Source organism: Rissa tridactyla, chromosome 5 (assembly GCF_028500815.1).
Source record: "Rissa tridactyla isolate bRisTri1 chromosome 5, bRisTri1.patW.cur.20221130, whole genome shotgun sequence".
Taxonomy (NCBI): domain Eukaryota; kingdom Metazoa; phylum Chordata; class Aves; order Charadriiformes; family Laridae; genus Rissa; species Rissa tridactyla.
The window spans coordinates 22192222-22219667 of NC_071470.1; the positions used below are offsets into that span (position 1 = coordinate 22192222).

At 40.7% G+C, this 27446-nt stretch overlaps 2 long non-coding RNA genes across 2 annotated transcripts; one reads left to right on the top strand and one right to left on the bottom strand.

Annotated features, from left to right (window-relative positions):
- Positions 1-1025: 1025 nt before the first annotated feature.
- LOC128910363 (uncharacterized) lies at positions 1026-7595 on the bottom strand. Its single transcript, XR_008466695.1, has 3 exons — positions 7472-7595; positions 7067-7135; positions 1026-1431 (listed from the first exon to the last, which is right to left on the bottom strand). It is a non-coding gene; the product is annotated as an uncharacterized LOC128910363 (long non-coding RNA).
- Positions 7596-22466: 14871 nt separating this feature from the next.
- On the top strand, positions 22467-26861 carry LOC128910253 (uncharacterized). Its single transcript, XR_008466663.1, has 3 exons — positions 22467-22520; positions 24127-24322; positions 25362-26861. It is a non-coding gene; the product is annotated as an uncharacterized LOC128910253 (long non-coding RNA).
- Positions 26862-27446: the final 585 nt, after the last annotated feature.

Below are 27446 nucleotides of genomic sequence, written 5' to 3' on the forward strand. Positions count from 1 at the left end.
TAGATCATGCACGGGCTGATTTACTGCAGCACTCTCCCGTGTGGGTTCCCTGATTTGTAATAATCTGGACGAGGCGGCTCTGCAGCCTTTCCCTCCGCAGTGGCTACAACGGCGGAGTCTCCGCCCCCGCCTCTCCCCCTGGTTTCATGAAATAAAGCGTGGTGCGCTGGATCTCAGCGTGCTGAAGGCTTCCACCCCTTCTACCAAATTTTGCTGAAATGGGGCAACATGGTCAGAAGTCACTGGGGAACGGGAGCCAGGAGGGAACAGCGCGGGCAGGAGGAGCATGCGGGCAATGGAGGCACGGTAGAAACAACACGGGCAGGAGGCAGAAGCGCCTGAGTCTCATCCCCTCAGGCAATGGGGGCAAAAAATCCCATCGGAATCCTGCACTTTGATGGCTCAATAGTATTATTTCCTAGCCACCCAGGCATTGTCTGTCTAACTAATAAGGTGTCAGTAGTTTCAGATTCGGACCTTTGCATATTTACAGCTGGGCAACTGCAGTGAGATTTTTTGTGGAAACCTTAATGAGAGTGGACAGGGAATGGACATGAAGCATTGAGCATGAAGCCTCATAGCTCTGAAGCTGCACGGAGAGGCTTATCAGACATATATCACAATCCTACCAGCTCTTGCTCGTGCTGTTACTAAGCTGCTGACATTTTATGAAAGCTGATATATAATTGAAGAACCTACGTATTCATTTAACAATGGAAAAGGCACGACAATAACAAGGCTGCTCCGCAGTGGGCCTCCTAGGATGCCTCTTCCTAGCAGAAGCAACCTTGCAGGTAGCTATTTATGCTTTTACTCCGAATCTCATGGCACTGGTCTTGCTCTGCAATGTTGGGTCTGATGAGATCGGATGAGGTTAAGCTGCCACGAATAGCTGCTGACTGGCAGATTATTCCCTCGCTTTCTCAACAATGCCAGACTCACTATATGTCTGGGAGGCAAAGAATACAGTTAGGCGAGACAAATGGAATAGGAACCAACAACAAAGTGAATCCTGCGCTGTCATATACATTTTTTATTCACATTGCACATAAATCTCATCCAAGCTCATGGGAGAACTTTAGCATCCCCTTAAACTCCCATTTATTCTCCATCCTTCTCATTCTTTGCACTATTAAGAAAAAGATTTATTTTCTCAAAACTACTCTTAATCATTGTGCAAATAGCAATGGAACATTTATACTCAAAGTAATAAATAGATGATTCGCATCTTAATACGAGACTGGAGATTATTCTGACTTATTTGTGTTTATTGCATCTAACACACAGATGCTATTCTCACTCTCTAATAGAAATGTTAATTACGGGATTTCATTATTCTTATTTAGATTTAGGGTTGTTTTCTTCGGTGCCAAAATGTCCATGGGATGCTTCTACAAGATGTGAAATGAAGATTTTCAGTGGTCCAAAATGCTAAAGATAAAGAAAATTAGGTTTAACTGGACAGGGCAATAATCTGAAGATTTGTGCAAAATCCAGAGTAATAGAGAACATGGAAATCTGCCGGTTATTATGCTGGTTAGTGGTGAATCTCTAGCAGAATCAGTCATAGTTTTCAATGATAATGAGAAGATAGTAAAGCAGGGGTATGGTCAGCTCCAGAGTTTGTGTCCTTTGCTACAGAACTAATATTGTCAATTCGAGTACTCTGAATATGGGAAAGTGGATTGTCAAGTCCTGTTAGAGTGGGTCTTCTTGGATGAATAGGAGATGTTTTCTCTTTCTCCTGGTTATGTCTGCCTTTATTACTTTATACTGCCAAGGGCAGTATCTGGCCCTTAGAACTATCTATTTCTTGTGTGCAGAGAAAAACATTACGCAATATTTTCATTGCTCCATTTTGCTCACACAGGTTCAGGTAATGCCAAGGAAGCTATTTCTTCGGACAAACTGAAAGTCATACGAATCTTTAGTTCCTTTACCAGGGCTGTAAGACTTGTTTAACATTTAACATTTTAAGGTATGTTTAATCTTCAGTAACCTGTTGTCATGCCTGTTCTTCAGCCAACACGTGCACACACCTGCATATGTACCAGATAAGCATGTTTAAATATGTGAATGTATGCATATATACATATCAATACCCCAATTTATAAATTATATGTGTGCATCTAGCCTCCTCTTCTGGGATTTGTCACTGAGAAAGTCAGCTGTTACAATTAAGCATAAACTCCAGGAATAACATTCTCTACGAACAAGAGGCTATATCTACATCCTTACATTGCAGAAGAATTACTTCCCACAGGCCAGCAAGAACCTCTGGTTCCACTTGCACCCTGGCTGACATTATTGCCAAGAGCCCTCCTGCCTGGGTCACCATCACGAAGGGAGTCAAAGGGAACGCCTTCTGCTCTGTGGTCATGACAGCTCGCAGGCATTCATGGCGTTGGTTGTGAACTGGTCAGGAGATATGAAGTCCCTGCTTAACTCGTGGTAATTTGAGCATTCCTAATCATTCGTCTTCTCTATATTTTTGCAGTCATGGTAACTGAATTCACGCCTGCCTAAAAAAAGAAATCATTGTTCCTTAAGCTGTTGGTTAAAAACAGGTGTGTGCCCTCTACAAGCTGTAGTCTACAAGGCAGGCCGAGACCCTCTGAGTTAAACCCAATAAGCCCACGAACAGTTAAAAGATGGAAAGCAGGAGTTCCCGTTTTTTGCTCACACTGCACTAGCATCCGTTGAAACAGCTCTGCGGGTTCCCTGTGTCCCCAAGACGATAGGGTCCTAAGCGCTTCCACACCACCTTCGCTCCTTCCCGGGAGAGGGAACTGGCCTGGGGATCCAAGGAGCCGCGGGGTTGGTACTGTGTGGGTACCATCAGGGACCACTTCAACTTCAAGGAAATTGTCATTTCCTTAAATCAGCCAGTCCAAGACATGGGAACTGGTAATGGATACTTTCAGCTAATAAACTCTTACGAACCCCTTCCTCCATTTATACAGGGCCATATCTGGCAACTAAACAGGGGTTTGATTTTTTTCTCCCTGTTTCTGTATGTTTGTTCTATGATTAAATTCAGAGCTGGCTGCAGTATTTTAAATGCCATTTCCAATCCCTCTGTCAGAAACCAGGAAAGACTCTCCTTCACCACATTCAGTTCACAGTGATGACACTGTAAGGTTTTGTTCCAGCTCCTAGATTTAAGAATGCATTTCTTTTTTTCCTTTATTTATTACAGCACACTTTGGTACTTTTCAATAGCATCTCTCAGTTAATGTTAGATGCCACAACACCAGGTGGCTTCTCAGCACAGCCTTCCCACATCACCTCAAATTGCTCCAGCTTGGCAGAAAACGATGGGAGCGCGTTGGCTTCTGCAGGAGTGCCCAGGGCACCCACACCAACAGGTACTCTAAAGCCTGAGGTCTGTACTGTGTTGTGTACAGGCTCAGCATTCAAAAATCCCACTCTGTTTTTGAGTGTTACTACTGTGGCTCTTCAGGGGTAAGTAGCAAATGTCATTTCTTTTGATTACATCTGACTTTGTATTTACAACATGTGGCACTCTCCTATTTATGTAATAAGACCTATCTGCTCCCATTTAAGAAATCTTTCTATTCAGATCTGTAAAGGGAAATAATTGCTCTGTTCTCCTGAATGTCTATTATTAAGGGAAAAAGTGTTTAAAGATTTGAAGATACCCCTGCTGCACTCTTCAATGGCTTTACAATCTCTTCCTTGTGTTTTTACCACGTCAGCATTGCACTAGCTTTCTTTTAGCTTTTGATGAAATCACCTCCTTGATGAAATCACTGGAAAACCAGGCTCTGGGAAAGTGCTTTATCTGAGATCCCAAAGACAAGTTTGTTCCAAAGATGTTCATTCTTTACAGTCTTCATATTTAGACCTCTCTGGTGATAGTACAAAGTCTTTGCAAACGCTCATATTGTTTCTCCAGGCTTTGGGTTACTTTGCTAGTGAGATGTTCCTTTGTGAATTAAGTGCTCTTTGAGGATAAAATGTTCATCAGAAGTCTTCAGAGTTACAATATCATCATTTTCATCATATTACTTTGAAAAGACATAATTTATATATATAAATTTTTCTACCTATTTTCTTAGGGCGTGTGTAACAAAGGGCTTTTCCTGCCTCCTCATTGAACTTCATAGCAATCATGTAATGAGGCAGAGCAGAGCCTGCAGCCAACCCATTCAGCTGGATATCTGAAATTAAAAACCTCTCGTGGATTAATTTTTGGCATCCTTTTGTCATACATTGTTTTAGTTTCCCTCTCTTTGTACCTTTCCTTATTACGCCATGCTCCCTTCCGACAATATGTAGATAAAATGCAGATATATACAAACAGAGGCAATTACAAAGTAATTAAAAATAAAACTACTGTTGTCTAGTGGTATAAATATACATATATATATAAACACATGCATATATGTGTGTATATATATCTGTACACTGAAAATAATCCCAGCTTGAATAGGAAGAACAAATTCTGGAAGGAGCTGCACAATATCTTTCACAGGAACAACCCCAGCTGACCCTCGAGGATGGTCTGATAGATATGAATTGCTACTGGCATTATGCTGTTGGAGAAACAGGGCTACTTTGCCAAAAAAATGAATCCATTTAGTCATAAACGCTACAGCTAAGTTGATTCAGGGTTTATCTAAAAAAGCCCAGCAGGTTTGGTGTAAAATGAAAGGCAGAATGTTAATTTGGATGGCAATTGTTTTTCAATAATGCTAATTTGAACTAAACATCCTAATTTACATAAGCAAACAAAGGGCAAATATTAGGCCAAGGAGCACAATCGAAACTTGGGTTCAGTTATGGGGGAAAACAGGCTACTGGAAATACAATTCACTAAAACCAGCTTTGCCAGCTTTCAGTCCCTAAACATTTTCCAGTGGAGGTGTGGACACCTCTGTCATTAAACTTAACCCAGTACATGTATACTTATCTGCCTTAATTGTCCTTCATTCATCCGTTGAAAGTAACCTGAGGGGTTCCTGGACCACAGGCTGAAAACCCTGCAGTGCTCCCTCCACTCGTTTCTCCCTCACTTTCTCCTTGGTTCTGACGTTTCCTGTATGAAAACTGTCCCCACCTTTGGTGTCATAAGAGCATCTGTTCACCCCATATTGGCCTAGATCTGCCTACAGGCACTTCCCTGCTCTTAGCTAATGCTCCTCCTTTGACCGCTCTTGTACCACAGCCCCGCTGGAGCAGGTTGGGTTATTTCTCCTGAAGAACGGGCAGATTTCACAATCTGGTCCAACTTAGGTCACTGCGCCTGGACCAGACTCCCGTACTCGTTTTGTGCCTTAATCTGGGAACTGAACTGATACCACCGACGGACAGAAATTTCCACTGTGAGCTTGTGCATTTGGGTAGATCTGTGTTGACAGTTAGGCAAAGGTCTCCCCAGAAGACCCCACCACCGCTGATGGACCCATAAGGCTCTGCTCCTTCCCAGCCCCGCAACTCCCGGTACCACAAGCCCCACTTCTCTCAGTTTCATAGTAAAAATGGATGCCTAAAGGCAGTCCACTGCTTGATTTCTTGAATCCATCTCTTCCCAGTGAAAAAAAAAATGGAAACTTTCATTTAAAAAAACAGCTTTTATTCCTCCGTTGTTTTTGAGCACTTGGAAATCTGGAGGAGGCAAATTGAAAGTCAGCTATTATCTCACTGAAATACTTTTCTCTAATGAATGAAAAGTGAAATAATTTTTAAAGCAATAAATTATGTTACTGCTATTTCAGTTAAGTTCATCAAAATGCAACCTACAGCTAATACCCATTCACAATGAAGTTGCTTAATTCAATTTCTTGAATGAAGTAACTGTAATTGCTATATATAAAATTTATTGGTGTTGGCAGTGAATTAAGAATATATACAACATAATCCTGGTTTACCAAGCTTATTTTCTAGAAAGCTGAGTTTACCCTGCATCATTTATTATTATATATTACATCTTTACATCATTGTCATCTATTAACACACTATCTGAAAGCCTAGGGTATACAAAACTTTCCATTATGGTAACAATGCTGGTTTCTTTTTTATCAAAATGTACTTTCTCATTTGAAGTGTGTAGCCTGTACGCTGGCTGTATTTCACCTGGCCTTAGCTGTACAAGAATTAGTCTAGTCAGATACCTAGACTTGTCCCCTTCTTATGCCATTTCCCAACCCTCGTAGCCCATGCAGCTTGTACAGTCGTTAGGAGGGAATGGTTGCCACTTGGGGTGTTGATTTCTCTTCATTAACTTTGTAGGGAGCACAGAGGCCCATTTAGAGGCCTAAGATTTAGATGGGTGAAATCAGATGCAATGAGACCTGCTCTTGGGGTGCACCACACCTTAGCCCTTAACTTCATTACCTAAAGTGAAGAAGAAATGCTCATTTATTCATAGAATCACAGAATGTGTTGGGTTGAAAGCGACCTTTAAAGGTCATCTAGTCCAACCCCCCTGCAGTAAGCAGGGACATCTTCAACTAGGTCAGGTTGCTCAGAGCCTCATCAAGCCTGGCCTTGAATGTCTCCAGGGATGGGGCCTCCACCACCTCTCTGGGCAACCTGTGCCAGTGTCTTACCACCTCCACTGTAAAGAACTTCTCCCTAATGTCTAATCTAAACCTGCCCTGCTCCAGTTTAAAACCACTGCCCCTCGTCCCATCGCTACATAAACACATGCGTGAGTCCTCTCTGTGCTGAATAAATTGCATGCAATAACTTGCTTATTCTTAAAGACGCAAAGGAAGTTTGGTTTTGACAAGCAGATACCCAGTGAAGGCATTACTCTTTCTCCTCAAATTTCCTTTCCAGTATCTCGGAGAGGAATGACATTGCTTCTTCCTTGTACCTTCAGCACTCAGCAATGTAGGCACAGAGTCAGTGCTCTGAGCAAACTGCAGACAGATTGCTGGAGCAAAAAATCTTGTGGCCAAAAGAGTTCGAAATACATAAATGCAGTCCCAAAGTCCCCTCTTCAGCCCAGAGTCTAGCATAGGTTTTTGTTTTTGCATTGTACTGGGCTATGATGCAGATTCATGAAAGAAAGCTAAATAAAATTTAAAAATCTCACCAAAATCCCAGGCACGACTTTGCAGTCAGAGAGAGGTGCAAAAATCCATGCAGAATTTTCCTTATTCATCTGTGACAGAACAGAATTAATGTACGTGATGATTTACTATCTCTGAAGAGACATGTCCTTTTTATTTTTAAACCTAAGCAAAAAGGCTTCAAAGTGCAAATCCTTTAAAATAAAACAAAACCCAAAAAACTTTTCTGGCTCTAGCAAAATAGAAGTCAGACTTTGAAAAGAAAAGCAGATGTTTCCTCAAATTAATTAGACAAACACTCCCTACCATTGGCACGTGTTAACACCCTATAAATCACACTCCTACATTGTTTTACCTTACCTTTGTACTTGCTGCTCAGATCAAGGTTTAAATATATATTATATAACGAACCATTAAGATTGTCTAACCTTGTTGTGCTCTGCCGTTCTTGCTTATTGAACAGCAATAAAATCGGCCGAAGGGAAGCGGAGGTTATGCTAGTAAAAGCAGCTGCTGCGCAGCCCATTTCTCGCTCGGGCTACGTGTCCTTTCCCCCCTGGCAATCACACACCACACTGTGACCCCGAAGACTCTTTGCTATTTCTTTTTCACACATGCCTATGCAGGAGCATGGATTCTCTAGAGTGGGCTTTAGTTTGCCCCTGGCCTTTTAGGCATTCTTTCAAAAACCTGTTCTTGCAATAGTAACCAATTAAACTAGTTACTAAGAAAGAAGCATGTTTCAGCACTTAAGTTAATTGAACTGTTACAAACTAAATATGATTCCAAATTGTTTCTGTATTCCAAATCACTTCATGCATGCAGATAAAATGAAAAAATTACTAAATCGTTTTGAAATGTGCAAATCAGGCATACAATACTGACATTTAGATCTGTGACCTGATCACAATGTAGTAAGTACCTTTGAAAACTTTGCGGATTTTAAAGCTGTCATATGAAACCCTTGAACCACTGCTTGATGTGATATTCAATAAGTGGAAGTCAGGCTGCAATCAAATCGTGGAACTGTCTGCATCAGTGTTTTACTACCAATTTACCCAGAAAATAATCTTTCCCTGATTCATTTCACAGGCCAAGTAAGAAAGGAGGAATGACTTAATGTATAAAACACCGTGCTTTATTCTTTGGGACCTTGGTTTGAGTTCAATTTGTGGTCCTAACTAAAATGAGCAGCTCAATCCCCAATGAACAGTAGTCCATATCGTTGAACTACCACACACAATTAGGCACAATTGGCTGTCTCTGCTTAGGAGAAGTTGAAGACTGATTTAGCATGGAGACTAAATCACTTCTTTCAGCTGTAAAGTGGGGTGGCCCTTTCTGGGACTCTGACAAAAAAAAAAAAAAACCAAAAAAAAAAAACAAAACCAAATAAAACCCCAACCCATTTTGTTTCTTATTTCAGCATTTCTTTAGTACAAGAAAAATAAGGGATAGGAAAAGCCTCATTCTCTTATAATAAAAGCCAGATGGCGGCCCTAATTTGCAGCTCTTCTCTTTTATTAAGAAGCTAGTAACTACCATAACTGGCAGGGTGGTGGTGAAAATACTGGTACAGGGAACAAATGGACACCACTAAAAAGAGAAGCGGGGGGAAAAAGATGATGAAGAAGAAAAGCAATGCTGCTGCAAGCTGGCAAAAGCTTTCCTCTGTGAATCCTGGAGCAGGAGAAATACTTGCTGGGTAATACATCTATCTAGTTACATGTCATACATGACCACAGTATTGAAGGGTTTAGCTGTCCTGGGATTTAAATGTGTTGCTACCGGGATAAGCTGTGCTTGTACAAAACAGAGTAGTGTAAACTGTTTTGCCACTGGTATGAGCTGCGAAGCTCTGGCAGAGAGGCGATTTCAGAACATCAAGGCTCGGACTGTAGCACAGGGAGGAGAGGGTGATAGCTGGACGGGCTGAGAGGAAGCTCAGCCAGGGGTGAAGGGAGCTGCAGAACCGCTAAACAGGGGATTATAGGGAAGCTGAAGGGAAAAAAGAGCCCACATCGGTGTCGTGTAAAGAGAGAATTAAATTCAGTCACTGGATCTATTTCACAATACACCAGCAGAGGATATTGGCTAGTACTCTGGAAAAGAGAGGTTTAGCATCTGCACCTAGAGTCTTCCTAAAACGTAAGGATCAGAGTACCTCTCTACTATATTACTAGCTATAAACAGGCTCTATCAAGTACTCCACTTTGGTAGTGGAGTGGTGCTCCACTTTGAGAAACAGGTCACAGTAGCTTGGCAGCGGGATGCACAGGCACGGCTGTGCTGCTTTGGGTACCTGAGCTGGTGCAATCGGGGTTACTGCCCGAGCTCCAGCTGGCCGGGGCATCCCCATGTAGCACTTCACTGTGACGTGCAGACGGGAGGCTTAGCAGGTAGCTGGAGAAAGCTATCAGCCCTTGCACTGCAAACTTCTGTTCAACTCTGTGTACTAACGTCAGAGCTCAGAGGAAATTCACAAGCTTTTATTTTTAACGGTGGCTTGTTTTTTTCAGCTATTCTCAGGGATTCCATTAATTTTCATTATGAACTGTACTTGCCTCTTTCATCACGGGAAGAAAAGACTGTGACTGGAGGTACACGGCAGCTCTCCTTTTTTAGCTGCTGGAAATAAGTTAATAAATGCAGTCACAATACAGGGTACCGTTCTCATTCCTTATTGATACCAACTATACTCTAACAATGAATTTCAAAGTGCTGCTGATGTAAACTCTACCTGAAGCCTGTTTGATCTCAGATAAGCATCTTCATCCCATTCTTCATTTCAAGAAAAGAAAATCTTACCGCACAGTAACTTATTCATCTGCTTTGGGTTCAGTTCAAGATAAGCTGTGCTTTGCAGAAAACCTAATTAATATCAATCACAAGGAAAACAGAAATTGGAAGGAAATGTTCTTTCATTTCTTGATAAACAGATCACCCGTGATATGTACGCAAATGGACATACCAATTTGCTTTATTATGGAAGTATCAGAAATGGTCCCTGTAGGAAGGTTTATTTAAAGAATAAAGGGGTAGTTGCACTCTCGGTCTGGTGTAAGTAAGAGTAACTTCATTCTCTTAAATGGGAGTTGAATGGTGTAAGTCAGACCAGGATTACATCCTGCAATGGTGGCTTCAGTGCTGTTTAAAGGAGTGTTTACTCCCAACACTCAGAAGCATAATTATTAATGACAGCTCATAAATACATTTTTTAAAGTTCCTATAATGTATTTCATGCATTTCTTTTCTCATTTCTCCTCCCTCCTGCCAAAAAGAAAGCCACGGCTTATGACCTAAGAGACCTTATGGGCTTAGAATAGAACCTTTAGGGACAAATATTCATATTTGGAAAAAAATCTTGCAAAATCAGAGCAGCTAGCTTCTGTCACAAGTCCACTTCACATAATAACGTTTCAGCTGACCTTTGAGGAATTTTGCTGTTGATCAGCACACTTTCCCACCCATGGATTTTAGTCTTGGGGTTGGCCATATAGCTACTGTCAAAAGGCGTAGGACTTTCTTTAGACATGATTCACAAAATTTTCTTGCACAAAGCAGATTTCTGCTCTTTTCAGTGCTCTAGGTCATTTTGGGAAAGGGAGGGTTTGAAGGAAAGGTCACTAATCTTCAGAGAGGTCCCTGCCTTGGACATCTATCCACCTTTAAAGTCCTCGATGTTATCATTTCAAGGGACAGTATGGTACATACCAAGCTTGGGAAGAAATATAAGCATTATATGGTTTAGTTTTATTAAGGCATTGACTCAAAAAAGAATTTATGTGTGTAAAATATCATTCAATTTGGCCCCAAGTGAATATAAAAAAGAAATATTCCATTTTATTATTTCCTTTGAGCTCCTCAGTACTTCCAGCTTTGTTCTAGCTTGCCCTCAGCTGTCTTCATGTGATGCAATGTTTTTAGCTGCAACATTACTAGGGCTTGCCCACACAAAACCAACCAAAGGACTGAACTGTTAATATACTAAATGTTTAAAGGAAAGGTCCGAAGGCTGGATAATTGGGATTGCTGGTACGCAATAGCTAAGGAAGCCCCTCTTTCCCTCCTTAACACTCATTGATATGATGGATGTGCACACATCCTTTAATGTATTTCAGATTACGTCCCTTCACAGCCTCCTCCTTTCCTCCATTAAGTGATATGCTCTGTTTGCCTTTGAGAATGATTTCTTTTTGGCATCTTGTGGCATTACTGAGGAAGTTTCTGATGCAATGAGTCACTTTAAGGACACAGAAATCTGCTGCCCACGCTGAAAGGACCAGTCCTTTCACTGCAAGAGGAAAAAGTAAGAGGAAATAAAAGAGCTGTGAAAGTTGCCTTTAACAGCTTTGAGGGAAATATAAACGTGAAGAACGGAAAGCATTGGCTAAAGGTGAAGTTCCAGACCTTGGGCTAGTTCCTGATTCAGCAAGTGAGCCTGTTATTTAGACACTGGTCCATAAGCTGTTGGTGGTCCATACAAGTAATTCTTGTCGTTGCTCGTTGGCAGACATCATTAGCAGACTGCGAGCCAGTCCTTAGGTGTTTCTGAAAATCAATGCATCTCTAACAGGGATGGGGCGGGGGGGGGGGGGGGGAAGATTAAGAGGCACCACAGTAGTTAAAATTGCTTTCTCATCATTTGTTTTCATTTCTTAGTTTTTATCTGCACTGACACTAAGATACGACCTATCCAGTCTACCTTTAGCTGCAGAGCCTGCCTAGCAGTCAAGCTGCATCAATGCCATCTTACTGCCAAAATACATGCTCAGATTCTCTGTTTTCTTGAACGCCTGCACACATATTTTCGGCTGAAGCTTCCCTAGCTGAAAGATAGCAAGGATATGTCTGTAGAAATAAGCCTTGGCTACCGCATGGACCTACTTCACAGAATGCATTTGGGTATTGTATTAAGCTGTAAATAATATGGGAAGTATGCAGATAGATGGATTTATGTTGCTATTTTTCAAGTAACAGTGGCTTTGAGGCATAGTGCATGTACCTGTCAAAATAATACATACAGCTCTGCAGTTAACTATTTACAAAGGATTAAAGTTTAGCTTCTAATAAGATCTTCTCTCTGATGCTTTTGCTACCTAATGCCATGAGAAAAGTCTGTACAAATTATGAAGAGAATGTAGGAATTCATGCAGATCTGAAATACTCTGTTCAAAGGTGGATATCTGGGATAGAAAAAACAGTCCAGACAAAAGCATTTCTTGCACATTGTAAGAAGCAAAATAGAAGCAAACCTTTATTGAAGTTCAGGAGTGATTTAGAAACATTTCTTTTTTTAGTTGGGTTTCCGTAAGGCAAGAGAATCATAAAGCTGTAATAGTACAGCTCACGTTTCTCCCAGCACTTCAGATGAAATACTCTTGCTCTGCCAAAAAAACCCATGAGTTATCTAAGGAGAAAAGTCTATTTGAAGATTTTTTACTGTATAAGAGCTACAAGGAATTTGCATGAAGTTTACCGGCAAATATTGTCTGTTTGCTAATTTTTTTTATTTGTCTCTCCACCATTTGGAATGTTCCTTCTCCCCAGCATATGATTCTCTGAATGAGGGAAAGCAAAGACTACATGGCTACCCCTCTGCAACTGTGTTTCTAAGTTAGCCGCGATTTATTTTCTGAGTGTGAACCATGTTAGCATATGGGCTCACCTTTGGTAAGCAATATTGTCATTCTGCACATATCTGCTGAATAACTGGGATTTTGGCAGCAATAATGACTTCATTAAAAACAAAAAGGAAACAGACAAATGGCACTTAAAATTAGAAAGATTACGGGGGAGTTTTGGTTTGTTTTAATAGAAAGGCTCAAAAAAATGCTAAGAAGATCATAGATTTCTGGATGATATGTCCTTTCAGGTGAAATCATAGAGATGCTGTATCCTCAAAGGCGGAATGTATCAGAAAGTGACAAAACTTAAACCAGCTAATAATAAGGGCAGGATGATGAAATTAATTTCTATTTAAACAGAACCTTGAAAAGTGGCAATAACTCTAAGGACTGCTACTGCTTTACAAATTCTAGAAGCCTAAAAAAATAGGAGAGCCAGAGTATGTGGCTTTAAACAAGGATTTGGCATATCATAAACTTGGTGACAGAATGATAATCAGTTAGAATCATAGAATCATTTAGGTTGGAAAAGACTTTTAAGATCATCGAGTCTAACCATCAACCTAACGCTGCCAAAACTACTACTATGCCATGTCTCTAAGCACCATATCTATTTGTCTTCTAAATACTTCCAGGGATGGTCACTCAACCACTTCCTTGGGAAGCCTGTTCCAATACTTGATAACCTTTTCAGTGAAGAAATTTTTCCTAATATCCAATCTAAACCTCCCGAGTGCAATTTCAGGCTGTTTCCTCTCATCCTATCACTTGGTAGTTGGGAGAAGAGACTGACCCCTGCCTTGATACAACCTCCTTTCAGGTAGTTGTAGAGAGTGATAAGGTCTCCCCTGAGTCTCCTTTTCTCCAGGCTAAACGGCCCCTCAGCCACTCCTCACAGGACTTGTACTAGACTATGCAACACAAGAGGGCAAAGCCTGCAGGAAAGACAGAGCATTTCTTGGAGGGGAAGTAGTGGTGCAACTTGTGACAGCGTTTGGAGAGTTAAATTTTATGAACAATTTAAGCATACCAGCAGATAGTATGGATTCTGTAGAGATCGTAATTCTGTACCTACATGGAGAAATAACAGCGCTGCCTGTTGACATCAGCCACCCGTTCAGGTTGGTTATAATACCTCATTGTGACAAACAGCATCATCAAAGAGGCTATTATGACAGGATACTTCAATTGTAAATTAGGATGTAAATAAGATGTCACAGACACAATATGATGCCAAGGTTAAGTTTTTTGATGTAATGAATGATTGTTTAATGGAGAGACAGCAAGGAGTCCTAGAGGAGAAAAGCAACTCTTTGTTGCCAGAAGATCTGGTTCAAAATTTTGCTATCAATAAGCCAGCACAACAGTGCCTATGATGTACCTATATTCAAAAACCTTGCTTGAACAATGAAATCCAACAGAAAGCGAAAACATAAAATGAATATTTAAAAAATGGAAACTTAATATTTTTCTTATTTAGCCTTTTACTGTTTTAACTACGGATGCAGCAGTAGGAACCACTCCAGCTGAGCTTTGACTTTCCTAACACCATCCGTACATGCACAGGCTTTTCATATGTCTTTCCACAGGCTGAGAAACAAAGAGAAATAAGAAACGAGGGGAGTTCACAAATGAATCTGTGGCAAAATGGGAAAGTTGTTAGGGCCTATGATTCACAGCATATGCATAAAAGGTCTAGAAATTATCTTGAATTTGCTGGGGATGCTAAGTTATTTGTGTAGGGAAGACCAAAAAACACCAGACTGTTGCCAAGGGATTCTACAAAGCCAAGCTACTGAGCAATAAAAAAGCAGATACATTTGAAGTTTATAAATGCCATTTGACGTATGTTTGTAAAAAAGATCTAGACATTATATTCATAACATTTGCTTGACCGGTACAGAGGATTGAGCTAATAAGACAAATGGCAGGAAGCACTAAGAAGAAGGTAGTAGCAGCAAGCTTTATTAGATCATTGTTTAAACTATTGTGACCACAACTTCAATATTACATACAGTTCTCTCTCTTCAGTCTTGAAAATTATATAATAGCATTAAAAAGGCTGGAAAGAGGAATTATGATAAGAGAACTAGCTTCTGGATGAAAAATGACTAAAATGGACAAGAGCACTTCAGCTTGGAAAATACATAACCTAGGGACAGATGTGATGGACGTAAAGAAAACATAAATGGAAAGAAGAGACAAATAGAAAATTACTATTCACTGAGTATTATAATACCAGAAGTTCTCAAACCAGGACACAAATCTAACTAAGATGTCTCACACAAAAAGAGGAGGTTCAGCGTGCTGTGAACAGTAAAATTGTGGACTTCATTGTCACAGGAGGTCAGTGTGCTAGATGCCAAATTTTGCATGTGTTCAGAAAGCAACCTGACAAACTCACAGAAAGAAATCATCCAGAATTATTAACACAAGGATACTCACAACAAGTCCAAGCTGCAGATCACTAGAAGGTGGAAGACTTTACCGAGGGAAATAGCACTGTCTAGATATTTCCACCTGGTTGACCCTGTCCTGACACTCCTCACTAGACTTCATATTAGACATTAAAACTGGGACACACACATACACAGAGAGTCCAATCAGCTCTATGTTTGTGTGTCATGCCCTTATTCCGTAGAACAGGAGCAATCCTCAGTCTTTTCAGTCGTCCTGATTGGCCTGTGGTGGCATAGAAGTAACCGCCACTGATTTTTATAACCTGAAAGAGGCTAAATCAGGCACTAGGATAAAGAAAGATGCATTCCTAATGGCCATTGGTCTGTCCGTCTTGAAATCAGCCCAGGAGTGCCAAACATGTGGCTAGGGAGAAACAGAAATAAAAAATAGAGGGAAATTAGTTTTCAATTGCTCATTTAGAATTGCTCGTTTCAATCACTGACAATTTTAAGGCATTAAACACATTCTAGAGTAACTTGTCAAAAAAACCCAACCCTGCAGTTGCTGACATTCTCAGAGGTTTTCTAATAAGATCAGGGTCAGTGATGGGAAATAAGCAGGAAGATGAATAGGATGTCAAAATTAAATTGAGTTCCAGAAGAGTTATCTTAAGTTCCCAGAAAAATAGAAACTCATGAAACTTTGTCTCAAACTAAATGGGAAATGCATGTTTTAGCTTAGAAAGTAGTGGGAAGGCTGATGACTGTCTTTAGAGGTATTAACAACCCATGCTATTTTAGCAACTTGAAAAACACCTTCGTCCTTTGAATTCTGGAACAGAGAAGGTTCTACTTATTTTAAATCCTAATGATTTCTGCTGCACCGAGCTCTTTCATTTTTACACAGGAAACCCAGATTAATTGTTTCAACCATCTGACTATCCATTACAATCAGAGGATGTACTTCTTGTTAAAGTTTCAGAATTGTTGAATAAAATACCATTTTAACAACCCATATGTCCGTGTTTTTGTTTTGTTCTCTTTCGCTAAATGTTGTAGCACTTTGTCTTCTGGAGTGTAAATACACTATTGGCCAGGCTGTCGTTAATCATCATTGTTGTCAATGAACAAAAATCCAGTGAGAGAAAACAATTGAATGCCTAGGACTGCAGAACAGTTCCGGTTTCTGAATGACCATGCTGATTAATAATGTTACTTTAATTTGTGAATTTGTCTATGCACCATTTATGAATCCTGCTCAGGTCCGTGGTCTCGCTATATATTTACACTGTTATTTAAGATACTCTACTCTACCCACCTACTCCTTGGGCTCAAGGAGGCAGAATACCGGGTCTGAATAAGAGCATTAAAACTGTTATTAAACACAGTTAGCTCTTCTCCAACCAAAATCATGCAATGACTTCATCAAGGGAAAACAAGTTTTCTCTAGTTGTCTGTGGGTGAAAACCTAGAGTTTTAAGGACCAGAAAACCCTTGAAACAAACAAAAAGACTGAGGAATGTATAAAGGCAGGGCTAAGTAAAGAAAGGCTTGACAAGCAGGGAGCCACACAGGAATAGATTTTGCACTGAAGTTAAGGGCTGCCGAGCTAACAGTACCACTGGAGAAAGTGAAATAAAGAAAACACAGCATTTCCAGGACTCACTCTGAGCTGGTTAATGCAGTCCAGCAGGAGGGACCTGGAACTCAAAAGATCAGTAAGATCTTTGGGACTCTGAGGCAGAGGGTGGAGGTGGAAATGTTGCGTGTTTTACATAAAACTGTCCATCTCTCAGTCTGTGTGAAATAAACAGAGCTCATGTAGTGAACCCTATTTGCTTCAAGTAACTTGAAGATGTGAGACTAACAGTGAAGTTGCCCTCAAGAACGAAGGTACGGGAAAGGATGTTTCCAAGCTTCTTAGGAGCTCTCTTTTGGAAGAGACTGTCTCCTATTTACAGGTAAAGCAAAAAACACATAATGTTGTATTCAATAAGGGTATTGAATGAGGTAGACCCAGAAACAATGGCTGGAGGCAACCCAGGAAGAAAGGAGACCTTATAAATCCAGAGACCCAACATGTAGGTACACCACAGCAGCTTGGTGGAATCCAGTGAAGTGATGAGATAAGCTTAATAAAAAACATTTGAGCTCACTCCTTAACCAAGTTCTCAAAATAAATATCAGATCTTTTGTGTCTTCTGCCATATTCCAACTACAGGCTTAACTGCACTGTTGCTATAAGTACCTAGTAGATTGATTTTATGGTTACACTTATCTATATCAAATTAGTGCTGTTTTCTCCCCAAAAACTTGGGATTTTCATTTAGGTTCTGCTCTTAGCTGAAAATCAGCATTTTATGTCTCTTTATCTACAATACACTCTCTTAACTAAATGTCGTTTCACACCTTCTTGGTTCTCCAATAAGGTGTTCTTGCCTTACTACTCTCTAAAAAGCACTGTTGTAGGGACTTAGAGCATCATTAGTTTCTATGCTTAAACATGGAAAATGATATATAAGAACTAAGCTTTATTATTCTTAATGTTTTCATATGCTTGCAGGGAGCTGAAAGTCCACAGGGGATAGAAATAAAAATGGAAATATAGTAACATTTTACTAATATAGGAGTGGCTGGGAGAGAATGAATGTTATGCTCCTGAGCTCAGGGAATGCTCATGCAGAAAAAGATTGACTCACCTGAAATCAGAAGCCAGAGAGCACCTGTATGTGTTAGCTGGACACGTAGGAAAATGCTGGATTATCATAGAATCACAGAATGGTTCGTGTTGGAAGGGACCTTAAAGATCATCTAGTTCCAACCCCCTGCCATGGGCAGGGACGCCTCCCACTAGACCAGGCTGCTCAAAGCCCCATCCAGCCTGGCCTTGAACACTTCCAGGGATGGGGCATCCACAGCTTCCCTGGGAAACCTGTTCCAGTGCCTCACCACCCTCACAGTAAAGAATTTCTTCCTGATATCCAATCTAAATCTACCATCTTTCAGTTTGAAAAGGTTACCCCGTGTCCTATCATTACACCCCCTGATAAAGATTCCCTCCCCATCCTTCCTGTAGGCCCCTTTAGGTACTGGAAGGCTGCTATAAGGTCTCCCCGGAGCCTTCTCTTCTCCAGGCTGAACAACCCCAGGCCTCTCAGCCTGTCTTCACAGGAGAGGTGCTCCAGTCCCCTGATTCCCTCACTATGCTGCCTTGTGCCTCTGAATTGGAATCCCAGGACATGAGACTGCCTATTTGATAATGCAAAACATGAACTCAAATGTATCAGGCTACATGACATATGTGTGTGTGCGGGGGGAGTAGCCGCGTATTGGGTGTGGGTCCTCGTACGTCGTGTCACACAATGAAAGACTGGTGCTGGGGCAAGCTGGTCGGTGAGAAATGCAGGACTGCAAGGGTGTACATCCATCCATGATCATGGTGGTCAGTGACTGCTGCTTTGTTGGGCTCGGGGGCAACCTTCCATTCCTCCTTTTTCCCTTGGAATGGGCTGCTAGTCTTCTCCAGACTGAATGCAATGACGTGCATCTGACATCCATGCAGATTCATATATAAATATATATATATAAAAATACAAATCTGTACCTGTATAAACATGAGTCTCTGAATCAGAGCTGTAGGCGTGATGCTGTTGTACTTTGTATTTACTCTGGGCCTGATGGAAGAAAGCATTAAAATGACTGATAAGTTCTCTGTGTTAACGGTTTTTTAAAGAAAAGTCAGATATTCTGGGTCACTGTGTAGGAAGTTTATTTACTTCAGTAATTTAAAATCTAATGACTTTCATGGTTAATCCTGTTTCCTTTGCTGCTTCTTTATCTCTTTTGATAATGATGTAAGCTTGAATGCAAGTGTGAAGGGCATAAGTTTATACCTGGAAAATCACCGAGGTCCTCTATTTGATCATGCAGATCTGTCTCACAAAGACCTTAAACCTTGTGAGGGACTATGTGCTACATTTATTCCAGTGACAACACCCATTTCTTTCGTGATGCTCTCATTGAAAATGAAAATTGCTTTCTTCCTAGTCCTAGAAATACATAATTTCCTGTATATTTCTTCCCCCTGCTTATTTCAATCTCTTCTTCTAATCTAGCTCAGCATTATATGTATCAGCACTGGTGACAATTCAAGAAGGTGAATTTAGAGTGGTTTGCCTCACTGAAGGCTTGACTCCTTTGCTGTTGATATCAGAGGCAAAATTCGACGATTTCATTAGTACATAGAATCTGCTATAAATAGCTAAAGTCAGAATACAAAGAATGGGAATGGTCAAACCATTGGAAGAAATGGTTCAAGATATCTGAACACAAAGTTAAAAGAAAGTCCCACAAGGAATAGAAAACTCCGTAGAAAATTGAAGTTCTTCAGTGTAGGTGTATACTGATTTCTCAAGAATTGTTCTCACTGAAACATTGGTGGGATGAAGGGTTTCTCCATATTTCGCTATTCTCTTTGGCTCATGAGTGTCAAGGGCAGTTTGCGTTTCTTTCTGGGAATGAGATGTCCTCAGAAGTAGCTGAGCCATATGACACAGCCATGACTCATTTCTTGACTCAACTAGGTTCAGAGAGAATAATGGAGGAGGATAGATAAAGCTAGGGCACAAAATAGATCACAATTTCAGTCGGTTTGTTTGCGCACTAAATGAAGTGGCAACATTCTGAATCTCAGAGAAAAAGTAGATTATGGTAGCAACTTGCATAAACACTGCAAAATCAAAATTTCTCTGTAAAGCTGTAAATTAAAGGAAAAAAGAATCATTTTTCACCCACTTAATAGCTTGCTTGTAAATGAATAGAATTTCATTTTTTTTTGTATTGTATTGCTTCTCTATTGAATTAAGTCTTTGTCCCATTTAAAAGCCCCATCTTGTTCTGTCAATCTCTGAAGCAGCTATTCAGCAGCCAACCAACACAACAGAATTTCTCTATGCTGAACGTTCTTTTTCATTTTTGCATTGTGTCCCAGTCTCTCATTATAATGGTGCCGCTAGCAGAACTATAGACAAGCGTGTGTCAATATTTCTATGCCAAACCCTGTTTTATTAGTAGATGTTTGTAACAAGACCATTCTAATTTGTATAATCGAGATGAAGCAAAACACAGTTATTCTCCATCCTGACACTAATTTCCTCTAAAAAATATGCTTTATTTTTCTCAATCACTTTTAAAATAAGGACAAACAAAAGCTAAAAAAATGCTAAGGTTGCAAAACTCCATGTTGCTTGCTACTCCTCCTCAGGTGGAAGGGGAAAAGAAAGAGCATAAGAGACCACGTAGACATTTAACTCAAATATTTTGATACAAAACACTGGAGACCAGGGAACTCCTTGTCACGGCCGAAGGAATTTTTTTGTCTTCAGAATGTTTATTTTGACCTTGGTCTACAAAGTAAGAGATTATTTGTGGCTGCAGATGTATTTTATCTTCCATTTAAATAATTTTGTACGCAATTTGTGTTTTACGTTGTACACCATTTTGGGTTGTGTTCTTTTTTTTCTTTTTCCTCCTCATGAGCGCAGAGAACGCAAATGACAGCTGTGTCTATGCCATGTCTATTTTCAGAAAAAGCGTTTGTTACTGACCATGGTTATGAGTATGAAGGGAAAAGATAAGCTTGTAGAAAGTATGGCCTCATTTGCATACTATTTTTAGTAAAGACCAATTCTTTCATATTTGTAATGACTTCACTTCTTGCACAAGGTGAACTAAAAATAGGATTTGTTTCTCCCTTGGTAGTATACGGCAATGAACTGTACTGCAGCTGTCCAGCTTTCAGAGTTTTGAAGTCCAGAGCTCTTGACATTTGCAGACCTCACAGGCTCTCTTAAAATAATCCCGAAAGTTCAACCAGTGACTGAAAGATTGCTTGAATTCCACCTAATACCGTAGCAGATTTTCATAGATCTGGGCATTTCCTTCAATGCTGAAATTAATAGTCTAATGTAAATCATTATTACGGTTTTAGCTCACAGTGGTGCCTACGGATGTGAGCTTAACAGCTCGGTGCTACAAAAGAGCTCTCTCCTGTCCTCTCTGCTGTCTCCTTCTCCCTCTCCTGTACCCATCTGCATTCATCCTGCCCTCTTCCTTGCACTAGGTGGGTTTTGGCCTCTTCTGTCATCTGATTTATCCACTAACTAAACAGGCAGATAAGAGGCAGATAACTACGCTTCTGCTGACTTAGTTTTTTCTTGAGCCAGTGAGCTGAGTCAGGTCAGACAAGCTCTGGTGGTAAATGGTGGGCACACACAGCCAGGAGCGCTGAGACAGAAGAAGGAGCATGTGTGTGCGTTTAGTGTCCCCTTTCTGCTGGTAGTGAATTGTGAGATTGCCTCACCCAACTTCAATGACCTGCACCCGGTGTAATCCGCAATATTGCAAAAGAGTAACTGCTGCCATTTCCACTACATACTGGGCCAGGATTGAGGTTCGGTGGTCTTTCTGTCACATGCATTTGAAATATTTTTCTTGCTCAACGTCATTGTTCGAGTTGATAGCCTGATTGTGATAGTGGTTTGTTGGAACTGCCTCCCAGGGGAGTGCTGGGGCAGCCGGATTATCACCACGCCGTGAGACCTGGGTGATACATCTGGTGCCGCCTCTGGACCCGCACAGCTTAACATCACATGCTATGATCACTTGTAGGTAGCTCGTTGTAAAAAACTCAAACGGCTGCTCAAATCCTTGAGCTGGAGGAGCATATTAGACCTGCCAGACTAAAGCTCTACCTTTTTTTTTTTTTTTCTACAGTGGGCAGAAGAGGAGGGGGCTTACGCATGAAATTTCACCCCTGGATAAATGCACAGCAGGTGAAATTTGCATTTATTCATATTTTTTATCTGAATTTTGCACTAAAAATCCCCAAATGAATATGAATATCGGCCTCTGTTCACGGGCTTGCTCTTTATGCTTTCCCATGGTAGTAAATTTGACTCCTACTAAGGGCAGGTGAAACTGCTCTTCATGGAATAAGAGGTTGTTTAAAATCTTTAACTCTTTTCTTGATGGATTGTTGCAGCCATTTGTGAATGCATACCTTTAAAGTTCCATTTACATTTTTAATCAATAAGTCCATGTGATTTTTTTTAGTATACGCCGTTGTCTTACTGCAAACAAACAAAGCCGTCACTTTGGTAGGCTGGCGAGGACGAACCCGTTCCCCTGATGATGCCAATGACCCCTTTCTGCACCTGTTGTTATATGACTTAATTTTCTTGGCTGTGGATGCCTAGAAATGTCATCCACTTTCTGGATGACAATTTCCCAGAATTACAGTTTGTATAAAATTAGGAAACAACTTTAAAGCATGAAAGCTTTCCTATTTCTGACTCTATTTCTTTGGTTATGTCATAGGAACCCCTTTTTAGACATGAGTTCTGAAATACATCTCAGTGTTAGCTCATGAAGGTGTATGCTCAGCAATATGGGTAAGATCTTTTCTTCCCTTTTTTCTTCCTTTTATTTCCAAGGGACGAACTTGGAGTTTATGCATGGGTTCATGCGGTAAAACATTGCTCTGTAGTAGTTTGTGATTTCTGCTCATTTATTCCACCCGGAGCCCTCCGTTCTGTCTCTGACTTCATATTACTCAGCGAGGGTATCAAGTTCTGTCCCCTCCTAAGAAGACTCATTAAAAGTGCAGAGTGAAGTACACTTGGTGTGACTGAAGATCCTGGGTGTTCTTTGTGTGCTTGACAGTGCAAAATGTTACTAAAATACCAAAAGGAATCGGTAGCATATTTAATGCCCTACTTTTTACACTGAAGCGTTTGTTTATTTTGGGTTTGTCAATATTTCCAGTTGTGTCACCCAATCTCTTTTAATGCCTAATGTCTCACTAAATATGATTTTCTTTCAAGGAGTTATGGTCCTCTCTTTTAAGTTAACATTCAGTGCTCTATTTTATTAAGTGTTCATTGCTGCTTGGCAATTGCAATCAATCAAGCCCTGTCTCTCTCTTCTGTCGTTGTACTTTCTACCAGTGGAAAAGTTTAAGTAGCCATTATCTTGGGTTGAAAAATTGAGAATATAAACTCTGCAGAACCAGCTAATTGATTGACATGGTGGAATGCTCTGTAATTGAAGAGGTTTCCCCAGGAAAAGAATTGTTAATCCTAAAATCACAAAATAAATACATTTAAAAAAAAAAAAAAGGGAAGTAAAGGAATTAAGTTAATTATCACACAATTAGAGTAATGCAAAGAAAAAAACTAATCAGACGTGAACAGCTTGTATAACCATTAACCAGGCTATGGTAAACCATTACTTAACTCTGACTTAAGAGATCCATCATGGGATTCATGGCAGCCAGTTAACTAATGCTTAAACAATTCCACAGTAATTTAAAGCTGTGGTAAATGGCATCACTCAACCAAGCAGTTACTCTCAGTCTCAACAGTTATTTTTAACTGGTATGAAGTTATGCTAACTCCCTCCTCCCTTTCCCTGCCTAAACTGCAAATGCTAACAAGTCTTTACTAGCTGTGTGACACAGTATGAAGTCCTTTACTGAAGCCCAGGCAGATGACATTCATTGTTTGGGTTTCTTTCTGGGGGGAAAAAAAAATCTGCACTGAAGAGTAGTGTCAAGTGAACCTGACACAATCTCCCTTGGCTGAAGCTGCATTTAATCTCTTTACAAAGATATAAACCTTTATATTTATTTCCTCATCTTTAATTATTTTTTACTTTAAAAGTTGTTCAAAAAATTGGATATTATTAAGATCAATCTAACAGCTGGTAGCTAACCAACTCATTTTTTTCTGCATTCTCACTGACTAATATTCAGTCAAGCTAGGGGAGGGAGGTGAGTTGCACAAGGGGGGTAAAAAGTCGACTAAAGTGAACGTGGCCCTGGTGAGTGTTGAGGAGATAGTGTCAGACAGGAGGGAGGGTAGTGCTGGAGTGTTACAGTGGCTAAAAAAAAAGGCTCTGTATTTGTTTAGTGTTTTTCTTTTAACCTGGGGATCACAAGTGGGAGTGAACTGATAAATGACGCCAGTGACACAAAGCTGGGTGGCATTGCCTTCGCAGAGGAGGATCAAAATATCATGCAGGAACAGCTGGATCACTGAGGACAGAAGTAAAAAGAAACGGATGAAATTTAATAGTACAAAGTTCAAGGTCATGCAGTCACAGCCCAACAAGAACTTCTGCCAAGAACCGGTAGCCTGTATTTTGGAAACAGCTGAAGAGAAGGAAAAGACTTGAGGCTACTGCCTGGTTATAGGTGAGTAGGAAAATGAAAATCCTTCTGTGTTTTTTTTGGCAGTAAAGCCACTTTCTGTGCCTTTCTTCCCACGTCTCCCAAGGCCCTCATTCCTGTCCCTGCACAGCAGATACCGCCTTCTCGCTGGTCCCAATGCAACGGGATCACTCCGGAAAGTAGACCATGGGAAAAAAAAAAAGAAGTTGGAAGCTGTTTCAGGTGAAATAATTGCAAAATGTCCAGTGCGTATATGGAGCCCACGTCATGGAGAGCGCGGCGCACAGCCCTGGTCAAACATGTGCCAGAAAGATTAACGCGAAGTGGAAGAGACGCACGGGAAGACTACGAGGCATATTTTGGGGAACAGAGCTCCTGTGTTTCTAGAAGACACAAAAACTTCCTGGCTAGTTTTGCTTTGCAAAACGGAGTCCCAGAAAGCCTCAATTGCCATGAATATAGAGGGGCAGAGGAGAAAGGATAGCTAAAAGGGACAGAAAAAGTGTTTAAACTGTTGGAAAATGTTACTGTGACAGCAAATAGATCCAAAGTAGAATTTATTTAACACAGGTATATTTTGCCTTGTGAATCAGAATCAGGTTCCTAACCACCAGGTCAGTAAACGGGGGAGCTCTGGTCCAGAACCGTCTGCCTGGTGGAACAAAAATTATTATTGTCAGACTGGAGATTGATTTGTTATGAAAAATTATTTGATATGGAGCCTGTGGTAGCAGGGGCGTGAACCCAGTCTCAGGAGGCTTTCAGTTCTATATTCCTGGGCACTAGAAATTGTTTGATGTAGGCGATATGCAGAGGACTGATCTGTAATGAGTACCTGACAAGAGCTTTTGTGCCTTAAAATTTAAAAGTTCAGAACTAGTTTTTGCTTTCAAATACACATATTTTCTGCAGACATTGTTTTATGAGGCCCAGGGAACAAGAACTGATTCTGTGAGAACCAGCTGAAATGTTTACTATATGGCTAATTGTTGGTGACATCAGTAAATAATGACACAATAATTTTGTGTATTCTACTAATTTATACACCTCCTCCCCTCCCTAGATCATCAGGTATTTAGAGAATCTGGAAAAGCAGTCAATTTAAACAAACTCTCTTCTACAACCGGCAAGGCAGCACAAAAGAGCTTACAAGGAGAAAATGAGACCTCTTGTGCCGATTCGGACACCCGGCTGCCCACCTCCCGGCCCCAGCTGGTGACCAGTGTCAGCACTAATGAGGGGGAGACGGCAACGAGCCTCTCTTGTAGCTGCTCTTTCTCTTTGTCGCATTGCTGATGACCTCCCCAGAGCGCATCTCTGAAGTTATTAGTGTGGAAGAGCCCACCTCGTGTCGCAATTCTGGGGATTGCACTGTGCCTTCCCTCGGACACCGGTGCTCCTGCCAACAAGGAAGGAAGTGGTAGACCTGGCCACCCTGCAACGCGGAAAAGGGGAGGGCTGGGAAGAGAGAGGTGGAGTGGAAGATGACAGTCTGGTGTTACTCCAGGAGGTGTGGTGTGTTAGGGGTCAGCATGTATAACTGTCTTGTTACATCTCAAGATTAAAGCGTTTGAAAATCAGTTCGAGATCAGTTATTGAATGGAAAGGGCTGCAAGGGAAAGTGCGTCATTCTTCATTACATAGGCTTGAGACGAGATCCAAATCAGACCTGCCACATATATTCTTTCAGATGCACATGCTTGTAGCCAGAAGAATGACAGCTTGAAACCTACCTACATGTCAGTCAGTCTCTTTACCCCAAATAAACTTTTGCTTCTATGGCATCCTTCGCTTCAAAGCAGCGCTGACAAGGATTTATTGAATTAACCTAAATGGCTTTAAGCCCCAATTCACGCTGGTGCAGCATGTCTCTATCAGGGGTTTGCACTGGTATAACTAATTGATTTAGTTACAGATGGGAAATTTTTCTTAACAAGAGAAGCCCTAAACTGCTGGCCAGGCTGCCTTTGTTGTTTGCAAGTAATCTCCCTCAGCCCGTTGTTAGCATAAATCTGTTCTATTTTGGATTCCCATAGAGCTAATTTGCACAGGACTCACACAGTAGCATGGTTTACATTTCTAGCTCCTTTTCAAAAAGAGACTGCAGGATTTTAAAAAAAAAGAACTTTTCATGAGTTGTCTGCATTTCTGTGAATATTTCATTGCTTCTGTCTCAGTCCTCATGTATAGTGTGGAAGAGCAATTCATTTGATAGATGAGCTTTTTCTAATTGGGCGCAGAGGGCAGAGTGTGCGGTTCTGCTCCCGGTGTGGCTGGACTGGACGCACAAAGTCACACTGTGACTTTGAATCACATTCCTGATTCAAAGCCTTATATTAACGTATATGACAGCTGCTTCCTTTGACTGTCCTGTAATAGTCGATACGAATTTTCTCTTGTTGATCTCAGTGCTAAGCTTATCTGCTACCGTGTGCATGTAAGCTCAGCTGAAAACCTGTGCACATGTGTGAAACCGACGTGATGAAATACAAGTTCATGTTCACAGAGAATGTACATGTTCTCACCTGCATGTAATTAAACTGAAAATTAAAACAACCTTTTTTATGGGGAATTAGGTATGAGGTCCAAGTTCAGGTAAATCAGGTTTGGAGGCTTGTTATATATTGGTGTAGAGACTAGGAAACCGGATCTTGGTCCTATTTATTTTGTACACACATTTGTAACAATAATGAGTTACTGAAAGCTTTCCTATTTATTTTAAAAGACACGGGAATTTGAGTTCATTTTTTTTAGTCTATGTATGGACTTTCACATCTAGTACTCTTTTCAGAGGAGCAATGCTGAAATCTGGAAACAGCGATACAACCTCCAGTAACCTCCAACAATCACTACCGCTTCTCAAAACGAACAGAGTTTTAGGAAAATTTTTACATAGGATAGTATGGAGCATTAACAGTTTGTTTGGCTCTGTCTGTTACTTCTCCAAACATTTTTTTTCATGATCAGCTTGATTCCTCTTCAGTTGTAGTCTGCAATTATGAAGTAGAGGTGGTACAACTGAATGGGCCCAAATGATTCGTATTAATTTAGGCAGCATTGCAGTCTTTGCCACAGCAAACACTGTATTTTCCTTAAGATCATTTATGCTCTTTGTATAGTCGAACAATATCCATTTTGCAGTCTAGTC